Source organism: Hyla sarda, unplaced genomic scaffold (genome assembly GCF_029499605.1).
Source record: "Hyla sarda isolate aHylSar1 unplaced genomic scaffold, aHylSar1.hap1 scaffold_383, whole genome shotgun sequence".
NCBI classification, from domain to species: domain Eukaryota; kingdom Metazoa; phylum Chordata; class Amphibia; order Anura; family Hylidae; genus Hyla; species Hyla sarda.
The window spans coordinates 33,576-53,112 of record NW_026610402.1 but is presented as its reverse complement, the minus strand read 5'-3'; the positions used below and the strand labels follow the sequence as shown (position 1 = coordinate 53,112).

General features: G+C 43.3%; 1 protein-coding gene across 5 annotated transcripts in view; it reads right to left on the bottom strand.

The window, feature by feature from the left end:
• SCARA3 (scavenger receptor class A member 3) overlaps positions 1–19,537 on the bottom strand; it is a 69,433-nt gene that overhangs the window by 31,470 nt on the left and 18,426 nt on the right. The window contains exon 1 of one of the 5 annotated variants that reach the window (XM_056553814.1): positions 3,705–3,809. The exons of the other annotated variants lie outside the window; for them this stretch is intronic. The gene's annotated coding sequence lies outside the window, so the exon portion shown is untranslated. Of the gene's footprint in view, positions 1–3,704; positions 3,810–19,537 lie in introns of those variants that run through there. 5 annotated transcript variants of the gene reach the window in all.

Sequence of the window (19,537 nt, the reverse complement as noted above, 5' to 3'; positions counted from 1 at the left end):
TACACAGTTTTCCTCAAATCAAGAGAAGGTCCATGTAATGCCTAGAATGAGCCGGGCCCGACTGTAGCAAATTGTTTTAGATGGTGGATACATGGGCAAAGTTCCAGTGTAGAGTGGCACCCTCTTTGACCCCTTATGGCTTCCCCGGTAAGTGCTTTAACCATAGTGAAGACTGGAATAGTTCTCCAAAACCTCAAATGAGATCAATATTTTTTTGTTGCTCACCCAGTTCTGGAGAACTATTTTGGACCACGCGTTTCACCACACTGATACGTGAAACACGTGGTCCTGAAAAATTCCCCTGAACCAGATAAGCAACACAAATATTGATCTCATTTGAGGTTCTGGAGAATTATTCTGGACCATGTGTTTTACCTATCGGTGAAACGCGTGGTCCAGAATAGTTCTCCAGAACCTCAAATGAGATCAATATTTGTGTTGCTCAGCTGGTTCTGGAGAACTATTTTGGACCATGTGTTTCACCACACTGATAGGTGAAACGCGTGGTCCAGAAAAATTCCCCAGAACCGGATGAGCAACACAAATATTGATCTCATTTGAGGTTCTTCTTGTAGGAGCTCCTCATCTGAAAGACAAAAGAAATCTGTCTCTGTTTATAGTAAATAGATACAAGGCCTCGTAGGGTACATCACAATGAGCCCATCACACTTCGCCCCAACATTGGGAACCCAAATCTGTTATTTGTGTTGGAACCTAGCCTCAAGTATTCAATTCTCCTACAGCGCCACAACAGGTGATATGAAGTATTACACAGTTTTCCTCAAATCAAGAGAAGGTCCATGTAATGCCTAGAATGAGCCGGGCCCGACTGTAGCAAATTGATTTAGATGATGGATACATGGGCAAAGTTCCAGTGTAGAGTGGCACCCTCTTTGACCCCTTATGGCTTCCCCGGAAAGTGCTTTAACCATAGTGAAGACTGGAATAGTTCTCCAAAACCTCAAATGAGATCAATATTTTTTTGTTGCTCACCCAGTTCTGGAGAACTATTTTGGACCACGCGTTTCACCACACTGATACGTGAAACACGTGGTCCTGAAAAATTCCCCTGAACCAGATAAGCAACACAAATATTGATCTCATTTGAGGTTCTGGAGAATTATTCTGGACCATGTGTTTTACCTATCGGTGAAACGCGTGGTCCAGAATAGTTCTCCAGAACCTCAAATGAGATCAATATTTGTGTTGCTCAGCTGGTTCTGGAGAACTATTTTGGACCATGTGTTTCACCACACTGATAGGTGAAACGCGTGGTCCAGAAAAATTCCCCAGAACCGGATGAGCAACACAAATATTGATCTCATTTGAGGTTCTGGAAGACTATTCTTGACCACGCATTTCACCTATGGGTGAAATGTGTGGTGTAGAATAGTTCTCCAGAAGCTCAAATGAGCTCAATATTTTTGTTGCTCACCTGGTTCTAGAGAACTATTTTGGACCATGTGTTTCAACACACTGATAGGTGAAACTCGTGGTCCAGAAAAATTCCCCAGAACCGGATGAGCAACACAAATTTATCTAATTTGAGATTCTGGAGAACTATTCTTGACCACGCGTTTCACCTATCGGTGAAACGCGTGGTCCAGAATAGTTCTCCAGAATCTTAAATGAGTTTAATATATTTGTTGCTCACCTGGTTCTAGAGAACCATTTTGGACCATGCATTTCACCACACTGATAGGTGAACCACATGGTACAAAAATATTGATCTCATTTTGAGGTTCTGGAGAACTATTCTGGACCATGCATTTACCTATCGGTGAAATGCATGGTCTAGAATAGTTCTCCAGAACCTTAAATGAGTTCAATATTTTTGTTGCTCACCTGGTCCTGTTTGGTTTTGTTGCTCCCCTGGTTCTGGAGAACTATTTTGGACCATGTGTTTCATCACACTGATAGGTGAAACGCGTGGTCAAGAATAGTTCTACAGAACCTCAAAATTAGATCAATATTTGTGTTGCTCATCTGGTTCTGGGGAATTTTTCTGGACCACACGTTTCACCTATTGGTGAAACGCGTGGTCCAGAATAGTTCTCCTGAACCTCAAATGAGTTCAATATTTTTTTGCTCACCTGGTTCTAGAGAAATATTTTGGACCATGTGTTTCACCACACTGATAGGTGAAACACATGGTACAAAAAAATTCCCCAGAACCGGATGAGCAACACAAATATTGATCTCATTTAGAGATTCTGGAGAACTATTCTTGACCATGCGTTTCACCTATCGGTGAAACGCGTGGTCCAGAATAGTTCTCCTGAACCTCAAATGAGTTCAATATTTTTGTTGTTCATCTGGTTCTGTAGAACTATTTTGGTCCACACGTTTCACCCCACCAATAGGTGAAACACATGGTACAAAAGAATTCCCCAGAACCGGATGAGCAACACAAATATTGATCTAATTTTGAAGTTCTGGAGAACTATTCTTCACCACGTGTTTCACCTATCGGTGTGGTGAAATGTATGGTCAAAAAAAATTATCTAGAACTAGGTGAGCAACAAATAGATTGAACTCATTTGAGGTTCTGGAGAACTATTCTGGACCATGCATTTTACTGATAGGTGAAACGCGTGGTCCAGAATAGTTCTCCAGAAACTCAAAATGAGATCAATATTTGTGTTCCTTATCCGGTTCTTGGAATTTTTCTGTACCACGCGCTTCACCTATTGGTGTGGTAAAACACGTGGTCCAAAATAGTTCTCCAGAACCCGGTGAGCAACAAAAATATTGAACTCATTTGAGGTTCTGGAGAACTATTCTGGACCACGTGTTTCACCGATAGGTGAAACGCGTGGTCCAGAATAGTTCTCCAGAACCTCAAATGAGATCAATATTTGAGGTTACACAGTTTTCCTCAAAATCAATGGAAGGTAATGCTTGGAATGAGTCCGGTCCTCCTGTAGGAAATCGGTTTAGATTGTGGCTCCATGGGCAAAGAGTGGCACCCTTTTCGACGCCTCATGGCTTCACCAGTAAGTGCACTAACCATAGTGAAGGCTGGAATTTACGCAGGCACAACTTTTGGGTACTGGACATGTGGACCAGTCTTGGTGACCCCCCTTCTTGAGAAGAATCTGAGACCACTTATGGACTGAAATTCTGTACAATTTAATCATTTTTCATGTGAAATTTCGAGAACTCTGACTAATAGTTAATTTTTTTAAGGGACAATATTATATATTTTTTTACTTTTCGACATCATTTTTTTGGCAGGTACGGGTAATGAGACCAGGGCTGGAGGCCAGGAATAACTCCATGACCTCATTGGCTTAGTAGTTGGGTGGGATTTTTTTTTTTCCAGAAATTGTGACAACTGGGAATGGAGGATTCGATGTCACCGAGCTCCCTGTATTATTCGGTAATCTGATGTTCTTACTCTCTACGAGGAGAAAAGCCCCCCCGAGGGTATCTATGGGGGTCCTCCGCATGTTCTCAATGGTTCTTATGGCATCGTTTCTGGTGTTTGGCTGTAGGCTATGGGCCGTGCCCGTGACTTTTGTGAGTATGTATTACATAATGCTCTGGTGCCGGCCAATATTCTGTCACACACACAGGATAACATGGACACATTCGTCTTCCACCACGCGTTTCTTAGTCATGTTTTGGGAAATTTCTGGTGATGGCAGCCAACAATCTGAGAAACCTGTTGGGCAAGAGGAACCCACATGTGATCAACTTACCCCAACAGCATATCTGTCACGATGCCGGCTGGCAGGTAGTGGATCCTCTGTGCCAGAGAGGGATTGGCGTGGACCGTGCTAGTGGACCGGTTCTAAGCCACTACTGGTTTTCACCAGAGCCCGCCGCAAAGCGGGATGGTCTTGCTGCGGCGGTAGTGACCAGGTCGTATCCACTAGCAACGGCTCACCTCTCTGGCTGCTGAAGATAGGCGCGGTACAAGGGAGTAGGCAAAAGCAAGGTCGGACGTAGCAGAAGGTCGGTGCAGGCAGCAAGGATCGTAGTCAGGGGCAACGGCAGAAGGTCTGGAAACACAGGCAAGGAACACACAAGGAACGCTTTCACTGGCACTAAGGCAACAAGATCCGGCAAGGGAGTGCAGGGGAAGTGAGGTGATATAGGGAAGTGCACAGGTGAACATACTAATTGGAACCACTGCGCCAATCAGCGGCGCAGTGGCCCTTTAAATCGCAGAGACCCGGCGCGCGCGCGCCCTAGGGAGCGGGGCCGCGCGCGCCGGGACGGAACAAACGGAGAGCGAGTCAGGTAGGGGAGCCGGGGTGCGCACCGCGAGCGGGCGCTACCCGCATCGCGAATCGCATCCCGGCTGGCAGCGGAATCGCAGCGCCCCGGGTCAGAGGACGTGACCGGAGCGCTGCCGCGGGGAGAGTGAAGCGAGCGCTCCGGGGAGGAGCGGGGACCCGGAGCGCTCGGCGTAACAGTACCCCCCCCCTTGGGTCCCTCTTCTTAGAGCCTCCCCTCTTCTTAGAGCCTGAGAACCTGAGGAGCAGACTTTTGTCTAGGATGTTGTCCTCAGGTTCCCAGGATCTCTCTTCAGGACCACAACCCTCCCAGTCCACTAAAAAAAAATTTTTCCCTCTGACCTTTTTGGCAGCTAAAATTTCTTTGACCGAGAAGATGTCCGAGGAGCCGGAAACAGGAGTGGGAGGAACAGATTTGGGAGAAAAACGGTTGAGGATGAGTGGTTTGAGAAGAGAGACGTGAAAGGCATTAGGGATACGAAGAGAGGGAGGAAGAAGAAGTTTATAAGAGACAGGATTAATTTGACACAAGATTTTGAAAGGACCAAGATAGCGTGGTCCCAACTTGTAGCTAGGGACACGGAAGCGGACATATTTAGCGGAGAGCCATACCTTGTCTCCAGGGGAAAAAACGGGGGGAGCTCTTCTTTTCTTATCCGCGAACTTCTTCATGCGTGATGAAGCCTGTAAGAGAGAATTTTGGGTCTCTCTCCATATGATGGAAAGGTCACGAGAAATTTCATCCACAGCGGGCAGACCAGAGGGCAAGGGAGTAGGGAGGGGGGGAAGAGGGTGACGGCCGTACACCACGAAAAATGGGGATTTGGAGGAAGACTCAGAGACCCTGAAGTTATACGAGAATTCGGCCCATGGGAGGAGATCTGCCCAGTCATCCTGGCGGGAGGAAACAAAATGTCGCAAATAATCACCCAAGATCTGGTTAATCCTTTCTACTTGTCCATTGGACTGGGGATGATATGCAGAAGAAAAATTTAATTTAATCTTGAGTTGTTTACAGAGAGCCCTCCAGAATTTAGACACGAATTGGACGCCTCTATCCGAGACAATCTGCGTAGGCAACCCGTGAAGACGAAAAATGTGTACAAAAAATTGTTTAGCCAACTGAGGCGCAGAAGGAAGACCAGGAAGAGGGATGAAATGTGCCATTTTGGAGAATCGATCAACGACCACCCAAATAACAGTGTTGCCACGGGAAGGGGGTAAATCAGTAATAAAATCCATACCAATCAGAGACCAAGGCTGTTCGGGGACAGGCAGAGGATGAAGAAAACCAGCGGGCTTCTGGCGAGGAGTCTTATCCCGGGCACAGATAGTGCAGGCTCGCACGAAGTCCACAACATCCGTCTCCAGAGTCGGCCACCAATAGAAGCGGGAGATGAGTTGCACAGATTTCTTGATACCCGCATGACCTGCGAGATGGGAGGAGTGACCCCATTTGAGGATTCCGAGGCGTTGGCGAGGAGAAACAAAGGTCTTTCCTGGAGGAGTCTGCCTGATGGAGGCAGGAGAAGTGGAGATCAGGCAGTCAGGTGGAATGATGTGTTGCGGAGAGAGTTCAACTTCTGAGGCATCCGAGGAACGAGAGAGAGCATCGGCCCTAATGTTCTTATCGGCAGGACGAAAGTGAATCTCAAAATTAAATCGGGCAAAGAACAGAGACCACCGGGCCTGGCGAGGATTCAGCCGTTGGGCAGACTGGAGGTAGGAGAGGTTCTTGTGGTCGGTGTAGATAATAACAGGAGAACTTGATCCCTCCAGCAGATGCCTCCATTCCTCAAGTGCTAATTTAATGGCTAGAAGCTCTCGATCCCCGATGGAGTAGTTCCTCTCCGCTGGAGAGAAGGTCCTAGAGAAAAAACCACAAGTGACAGCATGCCCGGAAGAATTTTTTTGTAGAAGAACAGCTCCAGCTCCCACTGAGGAGGCATCAACCTCCAATAGGAAGGGTTTGGAAGGGTCAGGTCTGGAGAGGACGGGAGCCGAAGAAAAGGCAGACTTGAGTCGTTTAAAGGCGTCTTCTGCTTGAGGAGGCCAGGACTTGGGATCAGCATTTTTTTTGGTTAAAGCCACGATAGGAGCCACAATGGTAGAAAAATGTGGAATAAATTGCCTGTAATAATTGGCGAACCCCAAAAAGCGTTGGATAGCACGGAGTCCGGAGGGGCGTGGCCAATCTAAGACGGCAGAGAGTTTGTCAGGATCCATCTGTAGTCCCTGGCCAGAGACCAAATATCCTAGAAAAGGAAGAGATTGGCATTCAAACAGACATTTCTCAATTTTGGCATAGAGTTGGTTGTCACGAAGTCTCTGAAGAACCATACGGACATGCTGGCGGTGTTCTTCTAGATTGGCAGAAAAAATTAGGATATCGTCCAGATATACAACAACACAGGAGTATAACAGATCACGAAAAATTTCATTGACAAAGTCTTGGAAGACGGCAGGGGCGTTGCACAGTCCAAAGGGCATGACCAGATACTCAAAGTGTCCATCTCTGGTGTTAAATGCCGTTTTCCACTCGTCCCCCTCTCTGATGCGGATGAGGTTATAGGCGCCTCTTAAGTCCAATTTAGTGAAGATGTGGGCACCTTGGAGGCGATCAAAGAGTTCAGAGATGAGGGGTAAGGGGTAGCGGTTCTTAACCGTGATTTTATTAAGGCCGCGGTAGTCAATGCAAGGACGTAGGGAGCCATCTTTTTTGGACACAAAGAAAAATCCGGCTCCGGCAGGAGAGGAGGATTTACGGATAAAGCCCTTTTTTAGATTCTCCTGGACGTATTCGGACATGGCAAGAGTCTCTGGGGCAGAGAGAGGATAAATTCTGCCCCGGGGTGGAGTAGTGCCCGGGAGGAGGTCGATAGGGCAATCATAAGGCCTGTGAGGAGGTAGAGTCTCAGCTTGTTTTTTGCAGAAAACATCCGCGAAGTCCATATAGGCCTTAGGGAGACCGGTTACTGGAGGAACCACAGAGTTACGGCAAGGGTTACTGGGAACCGGTTTTAGACAGTTCTTGGAACAAGAGGACCCCCAACTCTTGATCTCCCCAGTGGACCAATCCAGGGTAGGGGAGTGAAGTTGAAGCCAGGGAAGTCCAAGGAGAATTTCCGAGGTGCAATTGGGGAGGACCAAAAGTTCAATCCTCTCATGATGAGATCCGATGCTCATAAGAAGGGGCTCCGTGCGGAAACGTATGGTACAGTCCAATCTTTCATTATTTACACAATTGATGTAGAGGGGTCTGGCGAGACTGGTCACCGGGATGTTGAACCTGTTGACGAGAGAGGCCAAAATAAAATTTCCTGCAGATCCAGAGTCCAAGAAGGCCACTGTAGAGAAGGAGAAGGCAGAGGCAGACATCCGCACAGGCACAGTAAGACGTGGAGAAGCAGAGTAGACATCAAGGACTGTCTCACCTTTGTGCGGAGTCAGCGTACGTCTTTCCAGGCGGGGAGGACGGATAGGACAATCTCTCAGGAAGTGTTCGGTACTAGCACAGTACAGGCAGAGGTTCTCCATACGGCGTCGTGTCCTCTCTTGTGGTGTCAGGCGAGACCGGTCGACCTGCATAGCCTCCACGGCGGGAGGCACAGGAACAGATTGCAGGGGACCAGAGGAGAGAGGAGCCGAGGAGAAGAAACGCCTCGTGCGAACAGAGTCCATATCTTGGCGGAGTTCCTGACGCCTTTCGGAAAAACGCATGTCAATGCGAGTGGCTAGGTGAATAAGTTCATGTAGATTAGCAGGAATTTCTCGTGCGGCCAGAACATCTTTAATGTTGCTGGATAGGCCTTTTTTGAAGGTCGCGCAGAGGGCCTCATTATTCCAGGACAATTCTGAAGCAAGAGTACGGAATTGTACGGCATACTCGCCAACGGAAGAATTACCCTGGACCAGGTTCAACAGGGCAGTCTCAGCAGAAGAGGCTCGGGCAGGTTCCTCAAAGACACTTCGGATTTCCGAGAAGAAGGAGTGTACAGAGGCAGTGACGGGGTCATTGCGGTCCCAGAGCGGTGTGGCCCATGACAGGGCTTTTCCGGACAGAAGGCTGACTACGAAAGCCACCTTAGACCTTTCAGTGGGAAACAGGTCCGACATCATCTCCAGATGCAGGGAACATTGAGAAAGAAAGCCACGGCAAAACTTAGAGTCCCCATCAAATTTATCCGGCAAGGATAAGCGTATCCCAGGAGCGGCCACTCGCTGCGGAGGAGGTGCAGGAGCTGGCGGAGGAGATGACTGCTGAAGCTGTGGTAGTAACTGTTGTAGCATAACGGTCAGTTGAGACAGCTGTTGGCCTTGTTGCGCTATCTGTTGTGACTGCTGGGCGACCACCGTGGTGAGGTCAGCGACAACTGGCAGAGGAACTTCAGCGGGATCCATGGCCGGATCTACTGTCACGATGCCGGCTGGCAGGTAGTGGATCCTCTGTGCCAGAGAGGGATTGGCGTGGACCGTGCTAGTGGACCGGTTCTAAGCCACTACTGGTTTTCACCAGAGCCCGCCGCAAAGCGGGATGGTCTTGCTGCGGCGGTAGTGACCAGGTCGTATCCACTAGCAACGGCTCAACCTCTCTGGCTGCTGAAGATAGGCGCGGTACAAGGGAGTAGGCAAAAGCAAGGTCGGACGTAGCAGAAGGTCGGGGCAGGCAGCAAGGATCGTAGTCAGGGGCAACGGCAGAAGGTCTGGAAACACAGGCAAGGAACACACAAGGAACGCTTTCACTGGCACTAAGGCAACAAGATCCGGCAAGGGAGTGCAGGGGAAGTGAGGTGATATAGGGAAGTGCACAGGTGAACACACTAATTGGAACCACTGCGCCAATCAGCGGCGCAGTGGCCCTTTAAATCGCAGAGACCCGGCGCGCGCGCGCCCTAGGGAGCGGGGCCGCGCGCGCCGGGACAGAACAGACGGAGAGCGAGTCAGGTAGGGGAGCCGGGGTGCGCATCGCGAGCGGGCGCTACCCGCATCGCGAATCGCATCCCGGCTGGCAGCGGAATCGCAGCGCCCCGGGTCAGAGGACGTGACCGGAGCGCTGCCGCGGGGAGAGTGAAGCGAGCGCTCCGGGGAGGAGCGGGGACCCGGAGCGCTCGGCGTAACAATATCCAGTGGCAAATACAGCTCTGCCAACCACACCAGGGGTATTAAACCCTTCATCTCCCTAGAACCCCAGGGATATTAAACCCTTTAGCCCCCTACACCACCAGGTATATTATCTCCCTATAACACAAGGGATATTAAACCCTTCAACATCCTAGAAAAACAGGGATAATAAACCCTTTAGCCCCCTAGATCATCAGATATATTATACCCTTTACCTCCCTAGAACACAGGGGTATTAAACCCTTCAGGTCACTAGACCACCAGGGATATTATACCCTTCAACTCCCAAGAATACCAGGGATAATAAAACATTTAGTCCACTAGACCACCAGATATATTATACCCTTTACCTCCCTAGAACACAGGGATATTATACCCCTCAGGTCACTAGACCACCAGGGATATTATACCCTTCAATTCTCAAGAATACCAGAGGTAATAAACCCTTTAGCTCACAAGACCACCAGGGATAGTATACCCTTAACCTCCCTAGACCACCAGGGATATTATACCTTTCAACTCCCAAGAATACCAGGGATAATAAAACATTTAGTCCCCTAGACCACAAGGGATATTATACCATTCAACTCCCAAAAATACCAGGGATATTATACCCTTAACTTCCCTAGACCACCAGATATAGTATACCCTTTACCTCCCTAGAACACAGGGATATTAAACCCTTCAGCTCACTAGACCACCAGGGAAATTTCTGGTGATAGCAGCCAACAATCTGAGAAACCCGTTGGGCAAGAGGAACCCACATGTGATCAACTTACCCCAGCAGCATATCAAGTGACAAATACAGCTCTGCCAACAACACCAGGGGTGTTAAACCCTTCATTCCCCTAGAACCCCAGGGATAATAAACCCTTTATCCCCCTACACTACCAGGTATATTATCTCCCTATAACACAAGGGACATTAAACCCTTCAACATCCTAGAAAACCAGGGATAATAAACCATTTAGCCCCCTAAACCACCAGATATATTATACCCTTTACCTTCCTTTGAACACAGGGATATTAAACCCTTCAGCTCACTAGACCACCAGGGATATGTTATTCTTCAACTCCCAAGAATACCAGGGATAATAAACCCTTTACCTTCCTAGACCACCAGGGATATTATACCCTTCAACTCCCAAGAATACCAGGGATAATAAACCATTTAACCCCTAGACCACCAGGGATATTATACCCTTCAACTCCCAAGAATACCAGGGATAATAAACCTTTTAGCTCACAAGACCACCAGGGATATTATATTCTTAACCTCCCTAGACCACCAGGGATATTATACCCATCAACTCCCAAGAATACCAGGGATAATAAACCCTTTACCTTCCTAGACACCCAGGGATATTATACCCTTCAACTACCAAGAATACCAGGGATAATAAACCATTTAACCCCTAGACCACCAGGGATATTATACCCTTCAACTCCCAAGAATACCAGGGATAATAAACCTTTTAGCTCACAAGACCACCAGGGATATTATATTCTTAACCTCCCTAGACCACCAGGGATATTATACCCATCAACTCCCAAGAATACCAGGGATAATAAACCCTTTACCTTCCTAGACCACCAGGGATATTATACCCTTCAACTACCAAGAATACCAGGGATAATAAACCATTTAACCCCTAGACCACCAGGGATATTATACCCTTCAACTCCCAAGAATACCAGGGATAATAAACCCTTCAGCTCACAAGACCATCAGTTATATTATACCCTCCTCTCCTTCGCTCTGATGGTTTGTTAGGCTGCGTTCACACGGCCGTCTAGACCCGTCTCATTGTTTTCCAGTCAAAAATAAAAACAGACTTAAAAAGAAAAAAAACGACAGTAACGGATGTTATCCGTTTGGACCCATTATTGTTCAATTAGTAAAAAATAAAAAAAAAAATGCTCAGAAGTAAAAACGGGTCAAAAAACGGATTGAACAAACAGATGCAAACGGAGGACATTAAAGGCTGATCCGTTTCCCATAGACTTCAATGTTAAATTTACTGTATCCTTTTTTTTCTTCCGATTTTTTTGACGGGAGAAAAAGTACTGCTTGTGCCATTTTTTTCTGCCATCCCAAAAAATGCAAATGAGCGCAGACGGGTACAAACGGATGTAAACGGATTGTAAAAAAAAATCCCATTGACAATAATGGGATTTAAAAAAACAACATTTTTTATCCGTTTACAGCCTGCCAGAACGGAACCGAAACGGGGATAAAAAAAACATTCGGCCATAATAATTTAGACCAGCGGTCTCCAAACTATGGACCTCCAGATGTTGCAAAACTACAACTCCCAGCATGCCCGGACAGCCAACGGCTGTCCGGGCATGATGGGTGTTGTAGTATTGCAACATCTGGAGGTCCCCAGTTTGGAGACCGCTGGTCTAGGCTGTAGAACTATAACATATGAGACAGATTTCAGTCTCTAGCTATAACCGTGCATTGTTGTCATTCACTGACAGCCAGCAGAGATATTGAAAAAAATAATTCTGAATTTTATAAAAAAAATAATATTAGTAAGATGCAGAATTTATTTTTTCATTATACCTACAACTAAACCTTCTGCAAATAGCGAACATTGTATCCACAGTCCAGACCAGTGGTCTCCAAACTGTGGACCTCCAGCTGTTGCAAAACTACAACTCCCAGCATGCCAGGCATGCAACATCTGGACAGCCATAGTTTGGAGACCACTGGTCCACATCGTTATGTCCTAACCTTTTACCAAACTACAACTCCCAACATTTCTGGGCATGCTGGGAGTTGTAGTTCTGTAACAGGGGAAGCCATATATATATATATACAGAGGGGGATTTAAACTTCTAGATGTCAATTAATATTCCCAGTAACTAATTGGCAGAAACCAGGGGACAATAACGGCAGCTGGGAGTTGAGAGCGGAACCTAATTGGAAAAGAGATGTAGCAGAGCCGAACGTGCACAATAGCTCCAGTGTTTCCCAACAGGGTGCCTCCAGCTGTTGCAAAACTACAACTCCCAGCATGCCCGGACACTCTGGTGGAAAGAAATGTATCTGTTTATTTATATATTTATTTATTTATTTTTCAAATCAACTGGTGCCAGAAAGTTAAATAGATTTGTAAATTACGTCTATTAAAAAAAAATCTTAATCCTTCCAGTACTTAACAGCTGCTGTATAAGAAGTTGAGAAAGTTGAGTTGTTCTTATCAGTCTGACTGCAGTGCTCTCTGCTGACACCTCTGTCCTTGTCAGGAAGTGTCCAGAGTAGGAGAAAATCCCCCATAGAAAATGTATCCTACTGTAGACAATTCCTAAAATGGACAGAGGTGTCAGCAGAGAGCACTGTGGTCAGACTGGAAAGAAATAAAAAAAAATACAGCAGCTGATAAGTACTGGAAGGATTAAGATTTTTTTTTAAATAGAAGTAATTTACAAATCTGTTTAACTCTCTGGCACCAGTTGATTTAAAAAAAAAAAAATAGTTCTCCATCAAATCCATCAATTTTTTTTTATTTATTTATTTTTTATTTGTTGATTTAAAATAATATGCTTAAAGGGGTACTTTGATGTACCCCTTTAAGCATATTACTTTAAATAAATAAATAAATAAATAAATAAATAAATAAATAAAAAATAAATAAAAAAAATTACAAAAAAATAAATAAAATCTTAACCAAAAAAGTGTGCTGTGTAGAAATGTAAAACCCTTACAAAATTGCAAAACTACAACTCCCAGCAGGCCAGGACAGCCTTCGGCTGTCCGGGCCTGCTGGGAGTTGTAGTTTTGCAACAGCTGGAGGCACCCTGTTTGGGAAACCCTGTTCCAGACACTGGTGAGCAGCCAGTTCCTGTTTTTGGGGCCATGTCGGAGTCTGATGAGGTGCGGTGTTGCCTTTGTCGCGCCTCCAGCTGTTTGCTCTGTCTTGTTTTCCTTCAATTCGGAAAATAAAAAAAAATACAAAAAAAAAATATTTGTCTCAAAAATAGATGTTATTGGGGCGTACAGCAAAGCGAAACATAAAACCTCGTTCACACGGCGCAATTTCAAAGCAGAATCCAGCGGAAAACACCCTTGTTGGGAAACACTGATCAGTGCATATAAAAAACTAAATACGCGTTCGGCTCTGCTACATCTGTTTTCCAATAAGCTACTTTCTACTCTTAAAGGGGTACTCCGGTGGAAAACTTTTTTTAATTTTAATTTTTTTTTTTAATCAACTGGTGTCGGAAAGTTAAACAGATTTGTAAATTACTTCTATTAAAAAACCTTAATCCTTCCTGTACTTATTAGCTGCTGAATACTACAGAGGAAATTCTTTTCTTTTTGGAACACAGAGCTCTCTGCTGACATCACGAGCATAGTGCTCTCTGCTGACACCTCTGTCCATTTTAGGAACTGTCCAGAGCAGCATATGTTTTCTATGGGGATTTTCTTTTACTCTGGATAGTTCTTTAAATGGACAGAGGTGTCAGCAGAGAGCACTGTGCTCGTGATGTCAGCAGAGAGCACTGTGTTCCAAAAAGAAAATCATTTCCTCTGTAGTATTCAGCAGCTAATAAGTACTGGAAGGATTAAGATTTTTTTTTAATAGAAGTAATTTACAAATCTGTTTAATTTTCTGGCACCGGTTGATTAAAAAAAAAAAAATAAATAAATAAATAATAAGTTTTCCTCCGGAGTACCCCTTTAATTTTGTTACTAGGAATATTTCTTGACATCTAGAGCTGAGGGTTTGTTACAATTTCTAGACAACTCACTATGGGCTAAAAGAGCCAGCACCACAACTATCTCTCTGGCTCTGATGGTTTGTTATAATGTATCAGAGCAGGTAAAAAAAAAAAAAATGTATCAGTCTAGACCAGTGTGCCTCCAGCTGTTGCTAAATTACAATTCCCAGCATGCCCAGAAAGCCTGGGAATTGTGGTTTTGAAACAGGTTGGGACATAATGATGTGGACCAGTGGTCTCCAAACTATGGCTGTCCAGATGTTGCATGCCTGGCATGCTGGGAGTTGTAGTTTTGCAACATCTGGAGGTCTGCAGATTGGAGACCGCTGGGCTAGGCTGTGGATACAGTTGTCAGCTATGTAGAAATATATTATGTGTGACAGATTCCAGTCTCTGGCTGTATCCGTGCATTGTTGTCATTCACTGACAGACGGCAGAGATGTTGAAAAAACAAAAGTTGCAGAATTGAATAGAAAACTACACCGCAGCAAACCATGAGAAAGAAAGACTGTACTGTCATTACAGCTGATAACAGAGAGCAAAATATGGTGGTCCTCTGACCTAAAAGTAATATATGGTAGTCCTCTGACCTAAATGTCATATATGGTAGTCCTCTGACCTAAATGTAATATATGGTAGTTCTCTGACCTAAATGTAATATATATGGTAGTCCTCTGACCTAAATGTAATATATGGTGGTCCTCTGACCTAAAAGTAATATATGGTAGTCCTCTGACCTAAATGTTATATATGGTAGTCCTCTGACCTAAATGTAATATATGGTGGTCCTCTGACCTAAATGTAATATATGGTAGTCCTCTGACCTAAATGTAATATATGGTAGTCCTCTGACCTAAATGCAATATATGGTGGTCCTCTGACCTAAATGCAATATATGGTGGTCCTCTGACCTAAATGTAATATATGGTGGTCCTCTGACCTAAATGTAATATATGGTGGTCCTCTGACCTAAATGCAATATATGGTGGTCCTCTGACCGGAATGTAATATATTGTAGTCCTCTAACCTAAATGTAATATATGGTAGTCCTCTGACCTAAATGTCATATATGGTGGTCCCCTGACCTAAATGTAATATATGGTGGTCCTCTGACCTAAATGTAATATATGGTAGTCCTCTGACCGGAATGTAATATATTGTAGTCCTCTAACCTAAATGTAATATATATGGTGGTCCTCTGACCTAAATGTAATATATGGTGGTCCTCTGACCTAAATGTAATATATGGTGGTCCTCTGACCTAAATGTAATATATGGTAGTCCTCTGACCTAAATGTAATATATGGTAGTCCTCTGACCTAAATGTAATATATGGTAGTCCTCTGACCTAAATGTAATATATGGTAGTCCTCTGACCTAAATGTAATATATGGTAGTCCTCTGACCTAAATGTAATATATGGTAGTCCTCTGACCTAAATGTAATATATGGTAGTCCTCTGACCAGAATGTAATATATGGTAGTCCTCTGACCTAAATGTAATATATGGTAGTCCTCTGACCTAAATGTAATATATGGTAGTCCTCTGACCTAAATGTAATATATTGTAGTCCTCTAACCTAAATGTAATATATGGTAGTCCTCTGACCTAAATGTAATATATGGTGGTCCTCTGACCTAAATGTAATATATGGTGGTCCTCTGACCTAAAAGTAATATATGGTGGTCCTCTGACCTAAAAGTAATATATGGTGGTCCTCTGACCTAAAAGTAATATATGGTAGTCCTCTGACCTAAATGTAATATATGGTAGTCCTCTGACCTAAAAGTAATATATGGTGGTCCTCTGACCTAAAAGTAATATATGGTGGTCCTCTGACCTAAAAGTAATATATGGTAGTCCTCTGACCGGAATGTAATATATTGTAGTCCTCTAACCTAAATGTAATATATGGTAGTCCTCTGACCTAAATGTCATATATGGTGGTCCCCTGACCTAAATGTAATATATGGTGGTCCTCTGACCTAAATGTAATATATGGTAGTCCTCTGACCGGAATGTAATATATTGTAGTCCTCTAACCTAAATGTAATATATGGTAGTCCTCTGACCTAAATGTCATATATGGTGGTCCCCTGACCTAAATGTAATATATGGTGGTCCTCTGACCTAAATGTAATATATGGTAGTCCTCTGACCGGAATGTAATATATTGTAGTCCTCTAACCTAAATGTAATATATATGGTAGTCCTCTGATCTAAATGTAATATATGGTAGTCCTCTGACCTAAATGTAATATATGGTAGTCCTCTGACCTAAATGTAATATATGGTAGTCCTCTGACCTAAATGTAATATATGGTAGTCCTCTGACCTAAATGTAATATATGGTAGTCCTCTGACCTAAATGTAATATATGGTAGTCCTCTGACCTAAATGTAATATATTGTAGTCCTCTAACCTAAATGTAATATATGGTAGTCCTCTGACCTAAATGTAATATATGGTAGTCCTCTGACCTAAATGTAATATATGGTGGTCCTCTGACCTAAAAGTAATATATGGTGGTCCTCTGACCTAAAAGTAATATATGGTGGTCCTCTGACCTAAAAGTAATATATGGTAGTCCTCTGACCTAAATGTAATATATGGTAGTCCTCTGACCTAAAAGTAATATATGGTGGTCCTCTGACCTAAAAGTAATATATGGTGGTCCTCTGACCTAAAAGTAATATATGGTAGTCCTCTGACCGGAATGTAATATATTGTAGTCCTCTAACCTAAATGTAATATATGGTAGTCCTCTGACCTAAATGTCATATATGGTGGTCCCCTGACCTAAATGTAATATATGGTGGTCCTCTGACCTAAATGTAATATATGGTAGTCCTCTGACCGGAATGTAATATATTGTAGTCCTCTAACCTAAATGTAATATATATGGTGGTCCTCTGACCTAAATGTAATATATGGTGGTCCTCTGACCTAAATGTAATATATGGTGGTCCTCTGACCTAAATGTAATATATGGTAGTCCTCTGACCTAAATGTAATATATGGTAGTCCTCTGACCTAAATGTAATATATGGTAGTCCTCTGACCTAAATGTAATATATGGTAGTCCTCTGACCTAAATGTAATATATGGTAGTCCTCTGACCTAAATGTAATATATGGTAGTCCTCTGACCTAAATGTAATATATGGTAGTCCTCTGACCTAAATGTAATATATTGTAGTCCTCTAACCTAAATGTAATATATGGTAGTCCTCTGACCTAAATGTAATATATGGTGGTCCTCTGACCTAAATGTAATATATGGTGGTCCTCTGACCTAAAAGTAATATATGGTGGTCCTCTGACCTAAAAGTAATATATGGTGGTCCTCTGACCTAAAAGTAATATATGGTAGTCCTCTGACCTAAATGTAATATATGGTAGTCCTCTGACCTAAAAGTAATATATGGTGGTCCTCTGACCTAAAAGTAATATATGGTGGTCCTCTGACCTAAAAGTAATATATGGTAGTCCTCTGACCGGAATGTAATATATTGTAGTCCTCTAACCTAAATGTAATATATGGTAGTCCTCTGACCTAAATGTCATATATGGTGGTCCCCTGACCTAAATGTAATATATGGTGGTCCTCTGACCTAAATGTAATATATGGTAGTCCTCTGACCGGAATGTAATATATTGTAGTCCTCTAACCTAAATGTAATATATGGTAGTCCTCTGACCTAAATGTCATATATGGTGGTCCCCTGACCTAAATGTAATATATGGTGGTCCTCTGACCTAAATGTAATATATGGTAGTCCTCTGACCGGAATGTAATATATTGTAGTCCTCTAACCTAAATGTAATATATGGTAGTCCTCTGACCTAAATGTCATATATGGTGGTCCCCTGACCTAAATGTAATATATGGTGGTCCTCTGACCTAAATGTAATATATGGTAGTCCTCTGACCGGAATGTAATATATTGTAGTCCTCTAACCTAAATGTAATATATGGTAGTCCTCTGATCTAAATGTAATATATGGTAGTCCTCTGACCTAAATGTAATATATGGTAGTCCTCTGACCTAAATGTAATATATGGTAGTCCTCTGACCTAAATGTAATATATGGTAGTCCTCTGACCTAAATGTAATATATGGTAGTCCTCTGACCTAAATGTAATATATGGTAGTCCTCTGACCTAAATGTAATATATTGTAGTCCTCTAACCTAAATGTAATATATGGTAGTCCTCTGACCTAAATGTAATATATGGTAGTCCTCTGACCTAAATGTAATATATGGTGGTCCTCTGACCTAAAAGTAATATATGGTGGTCCTCTGACCTAAAAGTAATATATGGTGGTCCTCTGACCTAAAAGTAATATATGGTAGTCCTCTGACCTAAATGTAATATATGGTAGTCCTCTGACCTAAAAGTAATATATGGTGGTCCTCTGACCTAAAAGTAATATATGGTGGTCCTCTGACCTAAAAGTAATATATGGTAGTCCTCTGACCGGAATGTAATATATTGTAGTCCTCTAACCTAAATGTAATATATGGTAGTCCTCTGACCTAAATGTCATATATGGTGGTCCCCTGACCTAAATGTAATATATGGTGGTCCTCTGACCTAAATGTAATATATGGTAGTCCTCTGACCGGAATGTAATATATTGTAGTCCTCTAACCTAAATGTAATATATGGTAGTCCTCTGACCTAAATGTCATATATGGTGGTCCCCTGACCTAAATGTAATATATGGTGGTCCTCTGACCTAAATGTAATATATGGTAGTCCTCTGACCGGAATGTAATATATTGTAGTCCTCTAACCTAAATGTAATATATATGGTAGTCCTCTGATCTAAATGTAATATATGGTAGTCCTCTGACCTAAATGTAATATATGGTAGTCCTCTGACCTAAATGTAATATATGGTAGTCCTCTGACCTAAATGTAATATATGGTAGTCCTCTGACCTAAATGTAATATATGGTAGTCCTCTGACCTAAATGTAATATATGGTAGTCCTCTGACCTAAATGTAATATATTGTAGTCCTCTAACCTAAATGTAATATATGGTAGTCCTCTGACCTAAATGTAATATATGGTGGTCCTCTGACCTAAAAGTAATATATGGTGGTCCTCTGACCTAAAAGTAATATATGGTGGTCCTCTGACCTAAAAGTAATATATGGTAGTCCTCTGACCTAAATGTAATATATGGTAGTCCTCTGACCTAAAAGTAATATATGGTGGTCCTCTGACCTAAAAGTAATATATGGTGGTCCTCTGACCTAAAAGTAATATATGGTAGTCCTCTGACCGGAATGTAATATATTGTAGTCCTCTAACCTAAATGTAATATATGGTAGTCCTCTGACCTAAATGTCATATATGGTGGTCCCCTGACCTAAATGTAATATATGGTGGTCCTCTGACCTAAATGTAATATATGGTAGTCCTCTG